The 26,313-nt window shown below is 28.9% G+C and overlaps 1 long non-coding RNA gene across 1 annotated transcript in view; it reads left to right on the forward strand.

Moving 5' to 3' along the window:
* LOC129616502 (uncharacterized) overlaps positions 1-23,003 on the forward strand; it is a 56,695-nt gene extending 33,692 nt beyond the window's left edge. The window contains exons 2-3 of the long non-coding RNA XR_008697557.1: positions 3,375-3,524; positions 22,708-23,003. This is a non-coding gene — a long non-coding RNA (uncharacterized LOC129616502). The remainder of the gene's footprint in view (positions 1-3,374; positions 3,525-22,707) is intronic.
* The last annotated feature ends 3,310 nt before the right edge of the window (positions 23,004-26,313 follow it).

Genomic DNA, 26,313 nt, shown 5'->3' on the forward strand with positions numbered 1-26,313 from the left:
AAAATGTTTTGGAAAAGTGATAAAAATGTGGTTTTGTTACAATAAATAGTCAAAAATGGGATATTTAGGACTTTGAGAGGCTATAATTCTTAGAGGTAAAAATTTGTACAGAAATAAGTTTTTTGTAAAAGTCAATCAATTTATCTATCTTCATGGGTGTTGAAGTTTTGCAAACAGACACACGGACGGATAAATAGACAGAAACTAATAAATTGTATTATTTCTCATTAATTCTTTCTATACGTATAGATTCCTTCAAATATTTAAAATGAGTTTTTAAAGCTTTGTGGCAACTAGATAAAACTGTCTTCCTATTTCATAAAAACTTCTAAGAAATATCTGAGGCGTAATTGCACACATCACTGCCATGTACAAGGTCATGTAGTTAACATAATTAATTTTGGTTATTTAACCCAATTAGTTCTCAATTTAAAATAATGTTTTTAGCGTACCTAAACCTGGTTCAAATAGTTCCAATAATTCAACAATAAGTTAAAATAATAACCATTCTTGGTAGAAAAAAAAATCTACACAAATTCAATTTGGTGGTGTCCGCTTTTTTTGGTTTTGGGTTTCTGTTATATGTATGTTCATATTATGTTCATTCTGAAGAGGACTCTTTTAAGTGGCAACAAACCCGATACCAAATACAATATAATTCATTAATATAAAGTCTATAAAACACCACTGTTAAAATTTTTTAAATCTTATTGCGTTAAATGTTTACATTTTAACATATGTTTTAATTTTAAAATTCTTATTTTCGCTGTATAATTTTGTGCTGCTTTGATCGATATGTATTAAGTTTTTGACCAAAATTTGCATTTAAGAACAAAACCGTGGATATGGATCAAAACCGAACTGTACTTTTTCTAATTATATGACTCTTGCACTCTGTATCGAAATTTAACAAGACTCAAAACTCTCAAACTTTTGTACTCAAAACTTTAAAACAATAATAAAACTACCAATAAAAATTTAAAAAATCTAATGGCGTAGAAAAAAAAAAGTGAAAGTGACAAGAGTCGCTTCCCTCAGACGATAAAAAGATTGTGAATATACTTTCTTAAATATTTAAAAGAAAAAAAAAAATTTTTAAAATTAGTATACGCAAGTTATATAAAGGGTGTCATTAACTAATATGATTTGGAAACCTCAGAGCAAGGGCTTTCTTATGAATTTCTACATTAGTTTTCTGTTCAGGTTTCGGAATCACATGACTTTACAGTTCGAAAAAGTTGAAATTTTAACATCTCATTTTTAAAAAACGTTAATTCTCTAGGTGACGTAACATGCAAGTTTTCTCCAATTTTAGCACAGGTGGCAACCTTGACAACTGAGCTTCAACTTGGTGTATGGGTCATCACGCTACCTGATCTGGCTTAGGAGTTATTGGGAAAAATTGAGTACTATAAACGCTATTTTATACCAAATTTTTTTCTTCAATAACTTTGAAAAATGCACAACATCCGTTCAAAGTGGTGCCTATGTTCTGCTATGCAAATGTTCAACTCAACAACCAAGTTTCTCTCACATTTGCAAATTTTAATAGCCTGGAGAACAGCATATGGAGTCTCTCATTTACATTTTTGATTATTTTGAAAAAAATATTCTAGTATATAAGAATATAAGCTTCATTCGACAGTACGCGAAATACCCTAACTTTTGGAAGAAATCAGGCGTCAGCAACTGGACGTTTATTACGGGCAAAATATACATTTTTGCGTCAACAAAGAGGAATAATCAACTGATTTAATTGATATTTAATATTTAAATTTTTCGTATTAAACCAATGAACATTTAAATTTTTTGGAAAGCTCAGGGCTCGGAAACTGATCTGAGGGCCAATTTTACATTTTTTACCATATCTACGGGACGAATTGATGGAATTTCTTGAAATTTGATATTTGAGTTCTGGCTGTTACCGAAACTAACTGACGAATATTCCAGGGAATTTAGGTAACATAAAGCGAAGTTCTAGTAAGAGTCAAATTTTCATTTTTCTAGGTATGTTTACTATAAACTTACCAATGCCCTAAAAATTGGGAAGAAGTAATTACCAGGCATTTTTATAATATTCTGTAACACTTTCACTTAACTAGACAATACACATTGCGGTCGGTTATGAACAAAAGACAATAAAGATAAAGCAAAACAATAAAAATAACAAAAATGATTCACTATACTCTTTTTTAAGGACCACATTGAATACGATATGGGAAGATATGAAATGACATAAATTTTGTATAGGGAGTTTTCGGTGAAAATGCACTTCTCCATAGTAGGGTGAAGTAAATAAACTATTTTTAGAGAGATGTCGGTGTGTCGATCTGTCCGCCTGCCTGTCTGTCGAGATGTCAGTCTGCCTGCTAAACCGATTTTTATGAAATTTTACATATGAGCTTATTTTGGCTATGACACGGAATGATCAACTTTTGGTATATATCAGACCTGAGGTACTGAACCTTTTTATAGACCGACTTTACGTTCTTAGACGTAAAGAGAAGTAATATCAATAAATTTCCATAAAGAAATATAATGTTAAAGTTTGGGATAAAGTAATGAACTTATAAATTTTGGAAAGATCAGGGCTCAAAAATATAACTGGGGGCCGATTTTAAATTTTTAGTGGAACAGATTGATGGAATCTGTTGAAATTTTACATTTCGTTTCTAGTTTTTACAGGAACTAAGGCGTGAAATTTTCAGGAAATTCGAGTGGCATAAAGCGAAATCCAACAAGAGACAAATTTATATTTTTCTAGATATGTTGACTAAAAGCTTATTAGCTTCTTAAGCGAAAAGCTTAAAAATTATAAAGAAGCGTTTAAAACCTATTTTCGCAATCTTCTATATCACTTTCACTGAACAAGACATTATAGATTGCAGTCGGTTATGTGCTGACCACATCAGACCCTTTCGCATTTTACTTTGTTTCATATGCGTTGTGATTCATGCACGAATTATGTATATTTCTTTGCCGACCCAAATTCGTGTCAGCATTATGGAAACCCCATGTTATGGGAAAGTTTCTCAAAATTACGGGATTGTCGGTATAAAAGTTTATAACTTCATTTAGTACCCCTCGCCTAAAATGCTCCACTTGTGACACTCGAATGTATACCTGATTTAAAGTGTAATCCAATAGTGCTGTGCCGCAGCTATCGAAGGGCAATATCCGTGTAGTATTAAAAACAATGTAGTACATGTGCCTACATACATTTATATGTATTTTAAAGCGAGTATTCTAAAATTATTTACTTCAACAAATTTTTTTTTTTAATTTTTCTTTAATTGTTAACTTATTTAAATTATAAAATATTTGCAGACAATAATTTATAGATAAAATATGATATTTTTTTCCTTATTTTAAAGTCTTATAACAAAAAATGAATGAAATCACGAGCTTATTTACAACCTTTGGAATCCTCTTAGCACTTCTGTTAGTTGTATACGCAGTTTATAATGCATTTACATAAACCTGTCCGTATTACGGTGAATCAACATAGCGTTATATTTCGAAAGGTAAGATCGTTTTTTTTTCCCAAGCTTTGTTTGTTCCTTATTCACTAGCATTTTTTTAAAGCTTTGTTTTTTTCTTTATTGTAATTGTAAAGACTATATTGATCTTGTAAAGACTTATGTATATTTTATGCAAAAATATTTATGCCCGCAATTTAAATTATCGACAATATACGAAGATTCATAAAGCAATACAAACCTGTAGATAGGGATTATTTTTGCATTTGAAATACTTTCGATATAATACGAATTATATATTATTCTATTTAAATTTTGTTGAAAGAGTTTTATTCTTTGAGCAGTTTTTCTTTTTGTTTTTTAAATAATCAATTTAAATTTCAAACATCATACAAAACTAATTCAGAATTTTTAGTTTTTTATACGTCCAGTTACATGGTGATTCAGATCATTATTGTACATAATGTTTTATAAGTCTTCATAAGTGTTTTACTAACTTGTTTTTGTGAATCAACTACAAATTTCTTTACTTTATTCCTAGAGTCCACATCTGATCTGATTATTTTCTTCAATATTTAAAGTACGGCTGTTACCAGGCTGAAAAATGAAATATGCATTTTCCCCAAGTTTTTTGAACAAATTTATAAAGTTTTGCTGTCAATGTTATTTGTTAACTTTAAGATCTCTTACGATTAACAAAAAAAAAATAACAAATTTTTGAGAAATTTCGAGTTTTGTAAACAAAATTTGAAAAAAAAACCAAAAATTCTGGTCAGTAGTAAGAGATACTGGCGTCTGATTTCTTCTAACAGTTATATGGTTATAAATTTATACACAAAATTTCACAATAAACTGTTCAATATTTTTTAAAAATTATTGAAAATATAAAATCAGCCCACAAAAAGATTCAACTCCCCAGGCCTGAAGTATCCCAAAAGTTGATAAGCCCATGTCGTAGCCAAAGTAAACTCATATACAAAATTTCAACAAAATTTCAAAAGCATTTAATTAATATACCTCACCAAATAAAAATTTGGGTCTTAGTTGAGTTTTTCTTTGCGCCATCGCGATTTCATATTTTCACATCGGTGTGTAACGAGACATTTTCCAAATAATCTGTCATATAATCCTCATATAGCAATTTCAAAATTGTCGTGTGTACTTACATTGCAAGCCTTGCAAATATTATGTGCTTTTAGTATTGAAGTTATGTATGTAAGGTACTTCGAGTTCACTTCTTTTTTTCTCACAAACCTACCACAACATATATTATAATATATGTTTTCTATATATATAATATATGTTTTCTTTTTAATAAATAATAACATAAAACTTAAAATAAGAAAATCTCATAAAAATAATTTATTTTAGTTAAGCTTTGAGTTATGTTGCTTAAAATCGTAAACTACTGCTGACAATAAGCACCGTAATCAATCAATTACTGCTTACGCATAAAATAATTCGCTACTAATTACAACTAGTAGTGTGTGCTTACATTGCAAGCCTTGCAACTATTATGTCTGTAGTTTTGAATTTGTGTTCCATTCTGTGTCTGAGATATTTTAAGTTTATTTTTTTTCTCAAAAACACACCCGTAATATACATATAGATATGTTTTTTTCCTAATATTTTATAAGATAAAATTTAAAATAAGAAAGTAAATAATTAACCAAACAATTAGTTCCTTTGAGACCTAATATCTTTTGAGTAATTTATTTTAGCTTTGGGTTATATTGCATAAAATCGTAAAATACCTTTGAAAATATAAAGTTATACTTATTCACGATAAATTACTGTATAAGCGTAAAATAATTCGCTACTAAAATGCATGTACATATGTATTTGGAGTTTATAATTCATGCGAATAAAATGCGTGAATGTATAATGAGCTAACACTAATACTGTACAGGGTAATACGTATAGCATACGATTTCTATGCAAAAAGCGCCAGGTTTGAATCCTGGAAAATGCAAATTGCCAGATGAACTTTTTTTTTTTATTGATAATTTTATTTTTTTTACAATGAAATTGAAAAAGCTTTAAATATTTTTTTTAAAATACGCTATTTGTAAAAAATGAAATAACATTTTCTTATAAAATTTTGTCCTAAAAATATATTGTTAAGAAATTTAAGGTACACTTATGTTTTGCTTACTAATGCATTTTGCAGTAGATCGCGAAAAGGATACATAATCAAATGCGTACGTACGTATTAAAAAACGATGTAGATTTTATTAAATCTTTACAATTTTCTTAAGAGAGTGCTCACTTTTTGTTACAAATCACACTTCCAAATAAGAATTTACATACAATACCACCAAAATTAATAAAAAATTTATCTCTATAGGATGTAGTACCATTTTGTAAAAAGCGGTAACAAAGCATCTTGACAAATGCTTTTAAATCTTAAAAGCATTTGTCCTACCTTCCTCAACCCGCAGATCTTTATTCATGCTACCCAGGGTCGTGGACCAGGATCATATCGTCTTCTTCCTTTTAAAAGCGGAGGAAGAGTGCAGCCGGAGGTTCTTCAAAGTGGTGGAAATTGATACGAAGCATTTCTTCTTTCGTTAACCTTAACTAACGCCTTTTCGACATGTTCGTCCAGGCCCAAGTCCAGAAAAGGTTCCTCTAAATTCGGATGCATTACGTCATCATCTGCCAGCTCCGCTCCATCCAGCATTTCCGCTTCTGACGAAAGAGCGGACCGATTAGACGACTCTTGCAAAACCTTCTTAGCAACGCTGACGACCGATCCCTTTCAGATCTTTACGTCGGTCACCGTTATTTTTGGGCGTCCTTTATCTTTGTGTCAGTTTTATACGCCTTAATTCCTGCTTCTCTAGAAGATCCAATGATTTCCTATTAATTGTTATGAGGGACTGCCGGTAGTCACCTTTTCTGATTCCCAACTTTTACTTCCGCCAATTGTCTGTTGGCAAGTTGGCTTTGCCCAATCTCCACAATGGTATAAGACTTCGACGGCTCTGATGGGATCACGAGTTTCGCTACGGGCTGAATTTCACTTACTTCTGCTATAGCCTTTTTGTATAAGTCAAGGGACCTACTGTCAGCACAGGCCAAATCCTTGGTACCAACTTTGGTCTCTGCACGAGATATATGAGCCTGGATTCTCTTTCATAATTTGAGGAAAATCCGCCATCAACCGGCTTTCAACTTTCCTCCAGTTCTGGACTGAGATCCTACTATTTTCTTGCGCCTGATCCACCACATTGACAAAAATATGGTCCTTCAGAATAGCACTGAAAGGTCTCGTAGTAGGTGCTCTCAAGGATTAAGGAGAATGATGTTATTATCCCCTGGTTTCAGGCCTCATCTAAGGACGTATCTCAAGACTCATGGACATTGGAAAAAATAAAAAGTAGCAAAAAAAATAAAAGAAAGGAACATGTTCATAAATCTTTTAAAATTTAAAATGCGTTTATATTGAAAAAAGGTAGGGATAGTAATTATAATTCGTAAATTTCATAGAATTTTATTAACACATATACGAGTACATATCATATTAAGTCAGCTGTTATAATACGTGATCCACTTAAGAGTTAAAGGAGAAAAATAAAAAACCAAAAAAAAATGTTTGCGGTTCTAAGTGTTTCTTTTTTTTAGCGACATCTACTGAGCTTTAATGAAACTTGTATAACAATTAACCAATTGTTGTTATACAATTTATTCTTAAAGAGGGAATGAAAAGGAAGATGAAATAAATTTTTTTCTTTTTTTTATTCCTGTTATTTTACCTGGGAGCTTACGGCTTCAACTTGAAGTCTCCATTCTTTTCTGTTCATACCTGTTGCTCATTCTTGTTGCTCATCAAACGAGATTCTGTATCTATTTAATTCTTGCAACACTGTTTTTCTACATGTTGTTCTGGGTCTACCTCTTGGCCTGGACCCTGCTAAAGGATTCAGGGTGAGTGCCATTCTTGTTATGCATTCCTCTTTTCTTAATGTATAACCAATCCGATTCCATTTCCTACAGGTAAATTGCTACACTATAGGGTCTTCATTTGCTAGTTGCCACAAATCTTTGTTCCTAATTCTGTTTGGCTAGAATATTCGGCATAAAATTCTTAGGTGTTTCTTTATGAACACTTGTAATTTATTCTTTATGGAATTGGTCCATGACTCGCAACTATATGTTAATATTGATTTTACACATGACTTGAATATACTCAACCTGATATGTCTAGATATTTGCGAGCTGTTCTATATGGGATGGAGTCTGCCGAAGGCTGTTCTAGCTTTATCTGGCTTACTCTGTATATCTTCATTAGTACCGCCTGTGGGCTTGATAATACTTCCTAGATAACAGAAGTTAGTTGTGCATTACAACTAACTGATTGTAATTTCAATTTGGATTGCGCTTCTTCTTGATTGCTAGATATTAGACATATCGTCACCTAAATATTAGTTTGGTCCATACGCCATTGTCTTGATTTTGAGAAAAACGACTTTAAAGTTTGAGATTAAATACAAAAAAATTTGCGCTGAGATTTTTTTAATTTCTCCTCATAAATTAATCATCATTTTATGAATTTGCGTGCGAATTTTAAAGGATATTCTGTTGACCGTTTAAGAGCTCTTGAAGATTTTCTGAAGTCCTAATTTTTTATTCTGTTCTACATCCGCTATTTTTGAAGCACTTTGTTTTTATTGTAGGAGGTGGGCCAAAACGAAGTGGATATGGACCATTATAATTTTTACCAGATTTAATTTATGCATAAGGTAATATTTAGTTTTCTTAATAATTTATACTTATATTTAAATCCTTTGTAGGAGTCATGTGCGGTGTATGGATGTAAGTATATTCTTGCTCAGTGTAATATTCTGCATTGATTTAAACTTGTCCGTCCGTTCGTCAGACTGAAACATTTTAACTAGTGGAATTTCTTATTTTTTTTTAAATAAAACAATATCACTGTTTTTCTAAATTATTTATTATAATTTTTTTGCTAATTTTTTAACACAAAAATAAATCATTTTCTTTATTCTTAACATTTTTTGATAAAAAAAATGGTGTTTTTTCATGACTTTTAAAGTTAAGCTACTAAATTTTATAATACCAAATAAAAAAAAAACAATCAAACAGTCTTCTTTGTTAGAGCTTTTGTTATCCTTGAAACATTCTTGAATATAATTTTCATGTGTAGTAACAATAAAAATTAACAAAAATAGCCTTTCTTCACAGCTTCAGTTACATTTAAATTTTTTTGATTTCATTTTTAATTTAAACTCTTAATTTGTGTACAATTACCTATTTCTTATTTTATTTTCTCTTTGGAAAGTTTTTTATTTTCTCTTTGGAAATTAAATTTGCTGATGCAGTTTCAGGCTCCTTTAAAAAAATATTTTTTGGAGTAGTCAATGTTTTTTTGTAGCTATCTTATGTAAAGAGACAACGTTGTAAACAATTTCCTGAAGTGAAATTTTATATTTAAGAGATATGTTGTTAGATTCAGTGTCTTTTTCGTACAAAAAGGATTTTATTTTTAAAAAAGCACTTTACTATATTCTAATGTCTTTGCAATTTTAGAGTAGATTTTAAAATCTGTTGGCTTCATTGGTGTTATTGATAATTTACACTTTTTATAATGCATGCTTTTTAATAAACGAATTAAATGAAGAGTACTGTACATCTTCCTGTATATTGGAATGCCCAGGTTCAGAAAACTTTTAAATTATGCATTCCAAGTTAGATGTTACCTCCACAAAAATTTTAATCGCCGTTGTATTAATCTTATTTTGAGGTATGCAAGAATCGCTCCATAAAATAATTTTTTTTAGAAAAGGAAAGTCTTTACAAGCTTCTTTTAAAATTTTTATCAAAGTAATTGTAAACCTGAACGACCACTATTAGCTTCTGTCCATATAGCGCAATATTTAATATTTTCTCTATCTGGAATTATAATAGTTCCCGTTAAATTGTAAAAGTTAAGCTTACATTTGTAGTAGAATACAGATGCGTTTCCCTTGGACAAACCGGAAACTTTTTGCATATCGTAACATATAACGCATGTATGGGCATCTATATTACTTCTATCAACATTTCGATGAGCTTTGCAGATTGTTTTTTCTTGCTGATGTCTTTCATATAATTGGTTTTCTTCTTCAGAAGTGTTTATTTCGAAATATAAAACATATATCACGTTTATCCTTTCTAGGCTTGTGGAAAGCGATGTTAAATTCATTATTAAATACTTTCCGATATATGGGTAATTTTACTGGATCTTTATACTTTTCCAAATATAGATTGTACATCTTTGTTAAATTTAAGTCTGCTTCTAGATAAGATTTTTGTGATTTAGCCCGACAGTAGTTAGAGTCAACTGTTTGAAAAGAATTTATATGCTTTATTTTTTCTTATTGGTATGAAAAGAAAACTTCCTTTTATTCGGAATAAAATACTTTTTTTTTATTTTTTGCTAATATATTTTGTGCGCTACATACGCACTTTATCAAAGCTGATTTTTCAGAAGAAAATATATTAGCAAAAAATAAAAAAAAAAGTATTTTATTCCGAATAAAAGGAAGTTTTCTTTTCATACGAATAAAAAAAAAGAATTATATTTCGGAAAAATTATCAACAATTGAAAAAAAAATTTTTGGAATTTATATGCTCCCGAATTTCAACAATTTTTTCAGAAGGTGTTACTTTTTTGATATTTTTTCCTCTTTTCATTGAACTTGGAACTCCAGTTTCTAGATTGGAAAAATTCGCAAAACAATAATAAAAACTTCTTTTTGAAACATCCAAAGTATTTAAGAAAAATTTTCGGCAAACAAGTACTCTAGTATCCGAACATTGAAAATAAAATTTAAACGAAAAGCTTTTCTTTTTTGATTTGACGCGCCGACATTTAACTGTATCTCTTTTAACAAATTTAAAATAAAATGTAATTTTTTCTTCATATGATAGTTTCCAAAATTGTTTAAAAATATTTGAACGATCCACTTTAGAAAAATTTTTTGTGCAATAAAAAAAAACAGCTACCTTTGCAAGGTGATTGAATTTTTCGAGCCTTCTTTTTTTTATTTTTACCATCACAATATTCTTGACCTGATTGTCGAAGATTCTTCCTTATGTTGCATTTCCATAAGTCAGAATTGGATTTCCTTTTTCTAGTTTTTGGTGTTGAAGATATAGATTCTGTAAGTACGTATCCAATATAATTTAAGTTTGTTCTATAGTAATTGTCAAATTAAAAAAAACTTTCCATAAAAACTTGAATTAGAGGGTAAACTACGTAAATCATCTGTCTGCATTTTTGTAAATACTGAAAAATTTAAGTATATTATGTAAAAAAAGTAAGAGAAATAAATTAAAAGAAAAAAATACCTCCATTTGTATAATTTTTGTCATTTTCTGGTAAATATTCTGGATCTGCCCAAACATCGTCATCTATTTGAGAATTAAATAAATAGCGTTCAATTTAATTTCAAATTAAATTCAAGTAATAAAAGAAATTTTATTGTTGTTTTTTTATTATTCAAAAGTGTTACAATTTTTACTACTCTATTAACTTAGAAAAATATATTATTCTTTCTAAAAATTAAATAACTTGAAAAATTTAGTAAAAATATAGGATATATTATCAAGTTTCTGTTTTTGTTGCGAATTATGTATTTACAATAAAATTATGAAATATAATTGTGAAGTACCCTTTTTTGTTAATTAAAAATTTCTATTTGGTGCTTTAGTTATTTGCAACCGTAAAAAAGTATGCAAGTAAAGTTGGATCAAGCCAATGGTTTGTATTGTAGCATTTTCCCTTCAACAATTGAAAATACTGCTTTTAAAATGTAGTACAATCTAGTTATGTACTACAATATTAAAATTACTTTCATTCATTTACGAATATATTCAAAAAATTGCATACTTTTAGGTTGAGCAATGTATTCAATCTTTGAAATAAAACAAAAAAAAAATTTAAAGAGGCGATAACATAATGGTCGATTTTAATAGTTAATGGTGTGAGTTAAGAGAAAAAATTATATTTTTTAATTGCATGGCATTTACCGTTACCTTTCTGCACTTAAAGAAATATGCAAAAGTTTGTAGTTTCGGAAATATAAGACGCCAAAAATCAAAATTTTCAAAACTTCAAGAGGTGATATATAAAGCGTTGGGGGCAGACTATTTATCAATATGTAAAAGTTTTTTAGATTCCAAATCTTAAAACGTACAAAAATTCGAAAAACTGGTTTAAGATAACGGTTAATTTTAGCAGCCATTTTGTTTTTTACCGACCGCATTGTGTGTACAATATGTGATGGCAACAAATTTTGCATATCTTAGATTTCATTTTGTATACATTAATGTAAATAAAATAGTTTTAGCAACCTGTCGGTTTTTCAATCTGTCGGTATGTGTTAACGCGTGTATCTAAAATTCGGCTGAACCGATTTTGAAGAAATTTTATATTAACAGTTGAATATGTAAGCTTCATGCGACTGTACTCGAAACCTCTTAACTTTTGAAAGAAATCAGGTATCAGCAACTAGACCTTTACAACAGCCCAAACAAGCGGGCCAAGCACTTACATTTTTAAATATATAACGAAAAATAATCAACCGATTTTATTGCCATTTGATATTCATATTCGAAGTGTTAAAGCAATGAATCTATAAATTTTTTGGAAAGATCAGGGTTTGGAAACTGATCTGGAGTAGATTTTATATTTTTTGAGGCAAATTGATGGAATTTCTTGAAATTTGGCATTTGAGCTCTGGTTGTTACCAGAAATTACTGAAAAACTTTTCCTATAATTCAGACGGCATAAAATGAAACTCTACTAAGAGCCACATTCACATTTTTCTAGGTATGTTAACTAACTAAAAGCTTATTGGTGTTCTGAAAATTAAAAACGAATATTCATAAACTTCTGGAATACTTTTACTAATCTAGACAATATGCATTGCGGTTGGTTATGTGCTGACCACATCAGATTCTTTAATATGTAGTTACCGCGGAGATAACTAAAAAGCTTCATCAACTGAAATAAGTTTCTAATAAACATCTATGTATGTACATACGAAATTTTAGCTTTCTATCTGCAAGGGTGTAGAAGTTTTACAAACAGATACATGGACAGACGCATGGACGGACGGGCGAGCAGACGGACTGTTGAACAGACGGACAGAGTGAGACTAATAAACACTTTCTAAAATTTTTTTTTTGAAAAATGCTAAACGCCGAAAATACAGAAAAAGAGTTTTTTTAAGAAGGATAAATTGAAAACAAAATTATGTGCAGGTTATTTTATATCCCGTTTAAAAATTTATATTTTTTTTAATAAGTTGGTTATGTGAAAATTTACTAAATGATTTTCTCATTCAAATCCAATATTTCTTGTTTCTATCCAATATTTCTTTCAAATTTCTCTCATTTTTAGGACATTAGTAGGCTTATAGTTAACATACCTAGAAAAATGTAAATTTGACTCTTAGAAGAGTTTCGCTTTATGCTACCCGAATTTCCTGAAATGCTCGCCAGTTAGTTTCGGTAACAACCAGAACTCAAATTTCAAGAAATTCCATCAATTCACTCCGTAGATATGGTGAAAAATGTAAAATCGGCCCGCAGATCAGTTTTCGAGCCCTGATCTTTCCAAAAAATTTATATGTTCATTGTTTCAATACGAAAAGTTTAAATATTAAATTTCAAAGAAATCGGTTGATTATTTCTCTTTATATACGCCAAAATGTATATTTGGCCCATAGTAAACGACCAGTTGCTGATGCCTGATTTCTTCTAAAAGTTAGGAATTTTCGCAAACTGTCAAGCAAAGCTTATATATGAAATTTCAAGTAAATCGGTTGAATATTTTCTTCAAAATGTTTAAAAATGTAAAACAGGCCCGCTTAAAAGCGCAGTTCCCGAGGCCTGATACATCCCAAAAGTTGACCAATCCGTGCCATGGTGGAAAAAAACTTACATATAAAATTTCATCGAAATGGGTTCAGCAGAACTTGAGATACACACAGACCGACAAACCGACAGGTTACTAAAAATGGTTTATTTACACTTCCCTACTATGGAGAAGTGCATTCCCACCGAAAACTCAATACGCAAAATTTTTTGCCATCACATAACCTACCTATTGTATACACAATACGATCGATAAAAAGAAAGAAGCAGAAATTTTAAGTGTGTTTTTACTTTTTTTTTTAGTAAATTGATTAATACAAAACTGGCGCAGTCGGTGGTATACAGACACTGCGATTAGCGAACATAATTATAATTAAAGCAGTGACATTTTGTTTAAGTGTTTTTATCAGTATTAATAAATTTAAAAGGTGATCAATCGAAAAGTTCGTCTAAGTAAAATTAAATAAACTAAACCAATTGAAAATCTTTCCACCCGAGGGTAGGTAAGAATTAAAACCAAAAAAACAAGTAAAACAACAAAAAGTTCACACACAAACTTAAAAAAAAGAAACACAATTTAACTTTAACGGAAATTTCTTCATGCAACTGCAGAACAGATGGATGACGTAATCAAAGAAACGAGTTAAAGGCAGAAAAATTAATTAAAAAATTTTTCTCCTCGAACTGGACTCAAACCAGTGACCTACCGCTTTCTAGGCGGACGCTCTACCAACTGAGCTATATTACTTATTAATTTCAGAACTATTATGTTGTATTAGTAAATTCATAATAGAAACACAATCCTTTTTCTCTAAATCTTTTGAAACAAAATAATGGCTTTAACCTTGGGCGATATTTTTGAAAAAGCCTGCTCCGTGAAAATTTTTACTGGAGTTGATATCTACTCCTTAAAATCATTTCCCACAGAAGTTGACACTCTGCTAACGCTAGTTGCAGCCTACATATACATAATTCTTCAATTAAAAATTCAAGGAAGAGCGGAAATATGAATCAGAAGACTCCAGAATCGAACTTGAGCTTAATGAAACTGCAGTTAATCAAATCATTTGGGTCTACTACCGTAAGTTCATAAGAGACTACGCTAAGGTACCGCAACCTCTAACAGAGTGTTTATAGAAGGGTAGTAATATCCTGATTTCAAAAAAAAATTCACTTTAGTAACTAACGCTTCGAACTAAGCTATAGGTGCCGTACTACAACAAGACGGTCACCCCATTAGTTACGCGAGTCGCACCTTAAATTAACACGAGATCAGATACTCCACCATTGAAAAGGAACTGCTCGCAATCATTTGGGCAACTAAATACTTGAGGCCCTATCTCTTTAGCGTAAAATTCACAATAAAAACTAACCACCGGCCATTACTATGGCGTAACTCTCTTAAAGAACCTAACTCGAAATAACAGCTTTGGAAGATAAAACTCAATGAATACGAATTTAACATTGAATTTTTAAAGGGTAAAGCAAATAAAGTCTCCAACTTTTTCAGTCGAATAAGCTCCAAGACCTTAGAAATTAATAATGCAGAACCACAACGTAGTCCACGGAAAAAAAAAAAAATTAAAAATGCCGTCCAGAAATTTTACGAAGAGAAAAGTCCTACCAATAAATCCAATTTGGCACGAGCCCATTACAATGAAAAGAATGAAAAAATATGCTCACATAAATCCTAAAGATGTTGAAATTAGTGCAATAAACAAGAATAATTCTGATATGGCAGCAATTCACAGTGGCCCCCAAAAATTTGGGTGACCACATTCCCATTTCAGATAATATTATAAATAAGTATTCAACGCAAGTCTATCTCATAAAGGAAAACGAGAGGAATTTGCAATGAAATATATAAATAATACAAATATCTAAAATACAAATATAAAAATTCTCGACAAATATATAATGCTCTAAATGTTTTGTTAAGAAGATATATTAAGAAGGATACTACGGGAATTTTTTTAGAGTTACAATATCAACAATATAACATTCTGCAACAAAAAATAATTGAATTGTTTTCTAACGACCCTAACATAAAGTTCATAAATTGCAACAGTAAGGCATTAAATTCGGGAAGCGAAGACGCTGCTTTCAATATAATCAAAGAAACAAGTAACAAAAAAATTAGAGAGGTATTATAGAAAATTATAATGAAGTAAAAACTAAGTATTTCTACCCCAAGTTTAAAAAATTGATTCATATATAACAATTGTAAAGTACGTAACTTGGCAAAATATGACAGAAGACCTGACAAATATAAGAATAATAATAAGATTGACTGAAACTTCTCTAACATCAAACTACTCCAAAATCCTCCACGTAACAGACACCAATGAATTTTGTACGACTCTAGACGTAAAAGCAATATAAACATGAATTTCCTGCCGGGCGAAGACTCATTACTAATTTAACAACTGCGAGTTCGAGTACAAAAGACGGAGCAAAGTATTAAGTCAATAACGCTTCATCGTAAAAATTGGGGCCTTACAAACATAGTTTGGCATGATGGACAGTGACGATAAAGTTGAGATCGAAAAACATCAAAGTGTTGTCGATTTGAACAACCACTATTCTATTACTAACCTAAACAACCAAATTTAAATTAACACTCATCTGCAAAACAACATCAATACTTTAAAGGATCGTATAACACAAAATCAAGTTTTAAAACTGCAAACATTAGATCAAACAACAGAGCTAACCTGTAAAAGCATTTAAACCTTACACTTTCTCTCCTTATCGACTGATATTAGCCTGTTATGCTTTGAAATTTATGAAATTCAGCAAAACATCGTTTTTGCAAAAGAAAATGTAATGAGTCATTCAATTTTAACTGATCAGCAACTAGACGAATTTAAAATTGCTATATTTAAATATAAAGAATGGTATTTGTAGTACTAATTCCAAACCTCACTAAAGAGCCTGGTATAAAATATATAATATTACCCGCCAAACAAAAACTTTCAAGAAATATATATTTAAAACACTAATATACTTCAATATGAAGATAAAATTTATATAGATTATAATGAAAAATATGTAAAAAAACTAACACCAGCAAATAAATGTATTAATAGTTTATTCGAAGAAAATTATAAAAATTGTAAAAAATAATAAAAGAAAATTTCAAAATCTTCGAAATATCTCCTCACACGATTTTATTTAAAAATTGTAAAAACTATTCACTAAACTATAACTGTGATCATTCTAAATATATACATACTTAGTCCTCTAAGTATACAACAATGTAGAATTTCAATATGAATTAATAATATAACATTTTCTAGCAATATCAAATCAATAGCAAATCATGTCATTACACCAAATTATTTAAATATTCAAAATATAATTTTAAAATTAAATACTGAAGACATAAAAATAAAACAAATAAAAAATATGAAAATTTAATGAAATTAAGAACAAAACAAATAATAATCTATTATACTTAACTATTTTAAGTTCAATAATTATAATTCTTATTATTACATTCTGTATTTTAAAAATTTTTATAAAAACTAAAGAATGATTACCCAAAAAAATGAACACTCAGGAGAGTGTCCAACTTAGCGATGGGGTGATTATATATCCCGTTTAGAAATTTCTATTTTTATACTTGTACGAACTTATATCCATCCGTCCCAGCGACAGCTCAAAAACTAATTAAGCTAAATTCACCAAATTTTTACAAATAATTTATTGTAGTAAATGCCAGAATACTATTTAAATTGGACATGATCGGGGTACCAATTCAGATGCTGCCATACAACTTCAAAATTTATTTGGCTACACCTCAGAAACTATAAAAGCTATAGTATTGAAATTCCACACAAACGAATATATTAGTAGGGCTAATGTGTCTGATAAAAGTCGTTGAAATTATTTGCCTCCTTCTGGTACCTGCCATACAACTTTAAAAGTTATTTATGGCTAAATCTCTGTGTCTGATAAAATTCGTTAAAATTGCTTGGTTCTTTCTGGTAGTTGTCATACAACTTCAGTGGTAGTTTAGCACACACTTTATTTCGAAAAACAGGGCGCTGAAATTTTGCATAATTTAATATGGTGATATGGCAACGTAAAGTCATAGTCTGCCCCATAGTCAATTATGGCATATTTATTCGTACATAGGATAACACATTCGTACGTGTACCACAGAGTTGACAAGGTCAACTCTCATTTTTCTCGTTTTTAATAAATTGGTTATGAATAAATTTACTAACAAATTTTCTCATTGAAATCTAATATTTCTGTTTATCTGTTTATTTTTTTTTAATTAATCAAATTGTGAAAAAATTTTATTAAACAAATTTTCGCATTGTTATTAATTAAACGCTTTTATTTTTTTCGTGATTCGATTCCGCAAAATTAACAAAATCATGAAATCTAATTTTTGTTTTTCAACAAAAATCAGACGACACGTTTTGTCGCGAAGTAAATTTTCTCACAGGTAAAATTGCTGACTTTTGCAATTAACAACTATAAATACTTTTGATTTTTCAATCAAAAGTCTTTCTAGTTGGTACTAATAAAAGCTATATTTCTTCAGTTCTAAAAATTCGATTTAAAAATCTAATAATACAATTATAAAGAAATAAATAAAACTCTTATAATATAAAGTGTAAATACTCTTATAATTATAATATAAAGTGTAAATAAGAGTTTAAAAAGAGAAAAGGGTTAGAAAAACAAGTAAAAACGTTTCAGTCGGTATAAACCGACTATACCGACTGAATTGTACCCTGCACCTTTAGTTGTTGTATAGCAATTACTCAAACCTGTGAAGCCATTCTATAGAAACTTCCCGGATATGTCTGATCTATAATTGGACACACAACTGCCAAGTTTCATGAATCTGACTTTATTTTTTTTCCAAATATTTAAAATAAGCTTTTGGACTTGTATAGGAACTACTCGAACCTGTCAAGCAATTCAACCAAAACTTCAGAAATATATCTGATCTATAATTGGACACACAACTGCCAAGTTTCACGAATTTGACTTTATTATTTTTTCAAATATTTAATATAAGCGTTTGGACTTGTATGGAATCTACTCAAACCTGTCAAGCAATTCCAGCAAAACTTCAGAAATATCTCTGACCTATAATTGCGCACACGACTGCCAAGTTTCGTAAATATGACTTTATTATTTTTCCAAATATTTAAAATTAGTCTTTGGAGTTGTATGGTAGGTACCCGAACCTGTCAAGCAATTCAACTAAAACTTCAGAAATATCTCTGACCTACAATTGGACACAAGACTGCCAAGTTTCATGAATCTGACTTTATTATTTTTCCAAATATTTAAAATTAACTTCTGGAGTTGCATGGCAGGTACCCAAACCTGTAAAGCAATTCCACTAAAACTTTAGAAATATATCTGACCAATAATTGGGCACATAACCGCCAAGTTTCATGGCATTATTCGTGTTTGAGTTATCGTGCGATCGGATGGACGGACGAACGGACGGACGGGCGTGCGGACATGTCTTAATCAATGCAGAATTTTACGCTGAGCAAGAATATATATTTATGTCCATAACGCAGATGACGCCTTCAAGTAGTTACAAATTCCATATTAAAGTTATTATACGCTTCACGAAGTGCAGGGTATAAAAAGCAGAAAATTTGAATGTGTTTTTATTTTTATTTTTATTTTTCAGTAAATTGATTAATACCAAAGCTGCACATATTCATCAAAAATCATAATTTTCAACATTATTCTTTTATTGCTTCTTTTCAAAGACGAAAAATATACATACATATGTGCATATATAGGAAGCATCCAGTTACGACAAGTTTTTCTTCACGCATATTAAGTGAAGAAAAGATTGTCATAACATTCTTGAAAGAAAAATGAAAACAAAACAGTTAAAGCAAAAATGATAACTTCTTGACCAACTGCATAGAGTTGAACAATAAATCTATAAGATCATAATTTTTACCGACCGTATTGTATATAATAGGGCAGGTTATGTGATAGCAACAAATTTTGCATACCGAGTTTTCGGTGGGAACGTTCTTTTCCATAGTAGGGAAGTGTAAATAAACTATTTTTGGTAACCTGTCGGTCTGTTGTTTTCAATGTTAACAAAAATGCGGTCTGCAAACCGACCCCTTTTTTTGCTTTGAAAAAATATCAATTTCAGAATGTCAGTGTCAAGAATTTGAAAGTTCATGGAAAAGCTATCAAATTCGAGTTAGATAGAAATCTACTAGAATGGCAAACCAGCTGATCGTAAGAAAAAACAAATTAGTATATTACTTCAGCTTCGCATTTATATGTTGTAATTTCTTTTTTCTATTTTGCTTTTTCTTTTTTTATGTTTTTGTTTTTATATTTTGATGTATAACAGAAATTATTAAAATCTGGTTCTGATTTCAACAAAGCTCAGTAGATGGGTCTGGCAGAAATATGAAAATCGTAAAATTTTTAGATATAAATCGTAGAAATTTTAGATTTTTCTTATCTAAAAATTTTAGACTGGATCCTTTTAAACATATAGATCTTTGCTTATATATACATACTAGTTTTATTTGTGCATTTCTTTAGCTCATAACGTAAGAGTAATACTATATTTTAAAATAAGACTTTTAATTTAGTTTTGATCAGTTTTAACAATTAACAATCATTGCAATATTTCTCAATAATATTGGTAGTTTAAAGTTTATAATAGATAAACATTTCTAAACATTTTGTTAAATACTTTAATTTAAATTTTTAAATACTACAAGTACAATGTAGTATATGTGAAGAGTTGCAACAAAATTTTGATTTCTCGTTTAAAATTGTGTTTTAATTGCTAAAAATTTTTAGAATAAAATGAATGAACCCAAAATTTGATGACCACATTTGCTATTTAAGTATTCCCATTAATTTTATTGTATGCACTTATAGAAACTATAAAGTGAGCTCGAAAATATTTTTCCAACTACATTCAAACATAATATTCGATTACGGCAGGAGATCTCTATGCAAGATAAAAAGGTAAATATTTTATATTAAATTGTAAAAAAATATAACATCGTACAGCAATAAATTATGATAGAATAAAAATGTCAAAATCTGAAATATTTAAAAAAAAACGTGATATTGTTTAATCATCACCTATCGATTTATTGTATTAGAGTTATCTAAACAAAATTACAATTTAAAGTGCACTTTAAAAAAAAAAATCGGTAACCTAAGGAATATTGATATCTTTATTTTAAAATAGCTACCTCATGTTTTTTTTATCAATTATACCAAATGTGAATTGATTTATTTACATAATAATCTTGAACATGTGGAAATTGTAAAACTAAACATTTAATTAGTAACATTAAAAGTGACACTAAAAGCCTTTTAATGCCTTTAGAAAAGAATTATACAAATATTTAGAATATTTACTGATTTAGCTTTCTTAATTCTAAAATAAGATTAAAAGTAAGTAAAAAGCGAGAAAAAATCAAATCATGTCAACTTGGTGGTACCTGTGCGAACTTGTTGACCTACGTGCGAATAAGTATACCTATGGAACAGACTTATCTTTAATTCTTCTGTATTACAAACGGAGTGGTGAAAGTAATAGTTACTGTACTACTGTTCTATAATTAATAGAAAGTTTCAGTACTGTAATTTCAACGGTTCCTAAGATACGGAAAGACGGACAGACATTGTTAAATCGACTCAAAATTTGACGCTGATCAAAAACATGCATTTATGTCTACATCGTAGACCATTTTTTCTTAGTGCTACAAACGGTAAGGCAAATTATTCGAACCGGGATAAATATACATATTATGCAAGGCTAAAGAAACTGTAATTTTCCAAAACTCTTTTTTCAAAATGATTATACAACCTTTTTGAAATTTTAATGAATTGGCCAAACTTTAATAAATTGATTAAATTCTGTATAACTGTTCAATTATTTGCATATTATCATAAAATATTCAAAAAAATCTTTAAATCGGTGTTCCAAATAAATTATAATTAAAGTTCTTAAAATTTGAAATGTAAATTTTTCTATGACCTTTCACAACTAATATAAAGCGTTTTTAATTTTTTTTTCATTTCAGTTTCAATTTAGCAAAGATTGTGTTTTCCTTATAATAATTTCTTTCTCGAGAAGATGAAAATATTTGTTTTTAATTTTTTTTCTAATAATCTTTTTTCTTCCTTTTGAAAATAAAAAATTATGAAAATATCAGAGCATCAATTGGGTCAACTGATAGCCTCATTCATTTTTTAAGAAATAACTAATTGACATTTTTTAATGAATATAATACACGTTTTAAAATTAGTTGAGCATGCATTCATTAAATTATTTAAAATGGTTGTAATTTTCCGTAAATTCCAAATAAATTTATTTCCTGTAACTAATGGTTAATATTTTACAGGTTCGAATTCCCTTGTTCCTCGAATATAAGCAAAATACTTAAATAATATAAATACTTTTGGCAGCAAATTATATTATTAGAGAAGTTTTATTTACATAGCAACATATTTAAGTAACAATTTAATAGAATCTTTTTGCCCCATTTGGTTTTTTTTGGCTTTTTAATAATATTATTTATTATAAGTATATGTTTTTATAATACTAGACCATTGAAATGTTTCTAGATTTTAAATAACTTTTAGTTTATTATTTCCTAAAATGAAATTTTTAAAGTGCTTTCATTTTATTGGTGTATACTCGTACGATATTCTGTAAAAATTTTACGTACCTAAATACATACTAACCTAAATAAATATTATTAATTTGTATTTCAAAATATGTATTTTAAAATACATTTTAAAGATTTTCAAAATATGTATTTATTTCTAATAATTTCATGATCTTTCATCAAAATAAAAATACCAATAATGTTTTGATTTTTGAAATATATATTATTTTTAATTAAAAACCTCTTGAATTAAGTGAGAGAAAACATATATACATAGATATACATACGTATTATATAGGATTTAAATTTTCCGCAATAGAAGACATTATTATGATTCAATTATTGAACAATTTTTCTGCAAACTATCTGGAAGAAAATGTAACAGACATTTATAAAGTAATTATATTGGAATAAAAGCTGTATAATTACAAAATCATAAAAACGTTCAAATATTTTATTTATTTCGGAAAAAATATATTTCAAAACTTAAGATTATAAAGAAGCTTTCAATTAAAAAAGTTATAATTTTAACATTTCGAATAAGGTTTTTCTAAATCATATGCATACTAATTTTGAATCGCTTCATATAATGTTTATAATGCTATAAATAGCATCAAGTTTTTAAACATTTTCTTGTTTCAACTATTTTATAAAGAAATACATAACATATTCTTATTTTTCAGATGACGTAATTTTTCAAAATAGCACCACAGAGAAAAAGCAGAAATATATAAACCCCTTCCCGCTGTGTACAATTATCTTTCAACGATGCGTGACTATAATGTAAACATTTATTCACAACAGCAGAGCAATGAAGTTATCAATATTAAGTAAATTATGGATCATTTCACACCAAAAAAACTCATGAATAACTTTATTTATAAAACTCAATAAAGTAATTGAAAAAAGTGTAACTTTCTGTGTATAAAAAAATTTTGTTTTTAAGTTTATTGAATAAAAAATTCTATAATTTAATAAATTTCAAAATTAATGTTTTTACACAATGTGTGCACAGTACTGATCATAAAAATTTATTTACATCAGCTAAATAAGTATTTTTTGACTGATATAATTAACGTATATGTAAGTATAGGAAATGAACCATTCGCTGAAATAATTCAGTGGTAGACAGAAAGCTGGTTATAAGCAGCAAAACGAAATTTAAGCTATTTAGCTTGGCTGGGGTAGAATTGTGTGGTTTTTCTCTCATGTAGCATTCACCATGTTGCTTGAATTTTATTTAGTACCATCATATTTAAATAACAACCAGTGTGGTTATTTGGAATGTTTTGATTATAATTTGAATTGTTCTTATATTTCTTTTGTAATTGGACGTGTTGATTCTTTTAAATACTTGGATGCTATTTTAGATTATAAATTTAGTTGGCACGAGCGCACATCATATTTACAAAAACATTTGAATGGAGTTGTTCGACAAATGTGTCATTTGAGCTTATATTGTCTTTGCTCTCTTCTTATACTGGTTTCAAATGATCTTTTTAAGTCTGAATTACAATGTGGCTTGGTCTGTTGGGGTGGCACCCATTCTAATAAAATTCTCCCCTACTAGTGAAGCAAAAACATTTTGTTCGAATTATTTCGAAGGGAAATAGGCGGTTACATAGTTTCGATTTGTTTAAAAGGCTTGACATTCTTCCCTTGAGGCATTTATATGTTTATAAAGTGTTAAAAAAATTCTTTGAAAACCCCGGTTCGTAATTTGTAATTTTAGGTTCAGTTATTTTTATTTATTATAGGTCATAAATTATTGTTATTAAATTGTTATTGAATTAATTGCTAATTTCTATTTAGGCAAAACATAATATGTTAAGTTTACTTTACACTTAAAATATGAAAAATTGGTGTTATAATGAACAAAATAAATCACTAATATAATAATAAAATATAATAATATAATAATAATATTATTTATACGCATTTACTAGTACATTCAACATCCAATGACACACAATCACATCACACATCTAATACAAAAAATTTTAAAATGTTCAAATCTAATACATTCATATGTACATACATATATTTGAGTAAAAATATTATTTTGTTTATGCCCAAGCTTTTTCTTTATTTGAAAAATTTATTTTTGTTTGTTTACCCCCATGATTTAAAAATTATGTGTTTAAAATTTATTTCTATATGCCAAACCACAGTTTTGATTATTATCCAATTCATATAGGAAGCTTAAAAAAAAATTAGTTAGGAAGCTTTAAAATTATACATACATACATGCTTAACTTATGTACTTAAAATTTTTCCGAATTTTTTCAAGCTAATATAACAATATTTTTTTGGAAACTTTTTCTTCACTTTTATAATAATATTTATCTGTTATATATTAAAAAAAATTGATGTGGTCAGCACATAATCGACCGTAGTGTGTTTTGTCTAGATTAGCAAAAGTATTTTAGAAGGTTATGAATATTTGCTTAAACACTTCTTCACAATTTTAAGGACACTAATAAGTTTTTAGTTGACATACCTAGAAAAATATAAATTTGACTCTTAGTAGAGTTTCATTTTATGCCGTCTGCTTTATAAAAATAGTTTTTCAGTAACTTCTGGTAACAACTAGAGCTCAAATAATTAATTTCAAGAAAGTTCATCAATTCGTTCCCTAGATATGGCAAAAAAAGTAATATCGGCCCCCAGATCAGTTTCCAAATCCTGATCTTTCCAAAAAATACATAGAGTCACTGTTTTAAAATTAATAAACTCGAATTTAAATATTAAATTTCAATGAAATCGATTGATTATTTTAGGTTATATACGCAAAAATGTATATTTGGCCCGTAGTAAACATCCAGTTGCTGACACCTGATTTCTTCCAAAAGTTCATCAATCAAAGCACGGTCGAATGAAGCTTACATATGAAATTTCAAGTAAATCTGTTGAATATTTTTTTCAAAATGGTCAAAAACGTAAAATAGGCCTGATATATCCCAAAAGTTCATCAATCCGTGCCATAGTCGAAATAAACTTACATATAACATTTCATCGAAATAGATTCAGCCGAACTTGCGATACACGCGTGCACACACAGACCGACAGACTGACATGTTGCTAAAAATAGTTTATTTACACTTCCCTACTATGGGGAAGTGCGTTCCCACCGAAAACTCGATACGCAAAATTTGTTGCCATTTTTTTGGTTTTACTATGTATCATATTACATTATTGTAATTACCAGTAATAAACTCAATGTTTATGTTTTAATTTTGTCATTAATGTACGATTAACTCTTTAATCGTACATTAATGACAAAATCGTAAAATTGAATTTAGTTTTTAGGTATACATTTTTTTTTTTTTTTTTTTCTTTTTGATGTTAATTTTTGTAAACCCTGTATAAATTCTGTAATTTTGTAGCATCTTATATGGTGCATTTATATAAAATAAAATAAAAAATAAAAATGAAATAATAAAAATAATAATAACGACAATAACAATAATTATATTAAAATAATAATAACAATAATAATAATAATAATAATAATAATAATAAAAATAATAATAATAATTATAATTAAAATAATAATAATAATAATAATAATAATAATAATAATAATAATAACAATAATAATAATAATAATGATAATAATAATAATAATAACAATAATAATAATAATCATTATAATAACAATAATAATAATAATAAAAATAAAATTAATAATAATAATAATAATAATAATATAATATCAATTTTTTTTGTGTCTTTTCGAAAAGGATGAAAAATGCTTCATGCAGAAAGTGGAGGGACTATCTGACCAACTTTTTTCCACTCATCTTCACTGACTAGCATTACACCTATTATGTTCTCTGGTGTCAAAGATCCAGCCGTTGCAGCAAGTGTGGATCTATGTTCTCCTGTTACAGTGCATTCAAAGAAGGTGTGCTATAAGGTATCTTCTGCAGCTCCGCAATGACAACATCTTGAGCTGGTCAATTTCTCCATTTTGTGCACATACGAACAGAAATATCCGTGACATGATAAAAATCGCGTGACGTAAAAGTTCACCTCTCCGTGTTTTCAGTTTATCCATATGAGGAATTAACCTTGCCGTCCATTTTCCTGTGAACGACTGTCCTTAAGTAATAATTTCCGGTTTGGGTCGCCTCAACTGTTTTTTGTATCACCTGAATAACATTCAATGTCGACCTTCCTTTCCCAAATCCACACTGCATATGTGGAAGGAACCACCAACCACCCGTATCGCTGCTTTCAATCGGGAATTCAATAATTTCTTGAGGAGCTTGCCTGTTACGTCAAGC

The sequence above is a fragment of the Condylostylus longicornis genome, unplaced genomic scaffold (assembly GCF_029603195.1).
Source record: "Condylostylus longicornis isolate FDR11 unplaced genomic scaffold, ASM2960319v2 ptg000231l, whole genome shotgun sequence".
Lineage (NCBI taxonomy): Eukaryota > Metazoa > Arthropoda > Insecta > Diptera > Dolichopodidae > Condylostylus > Condylostylus longicornis.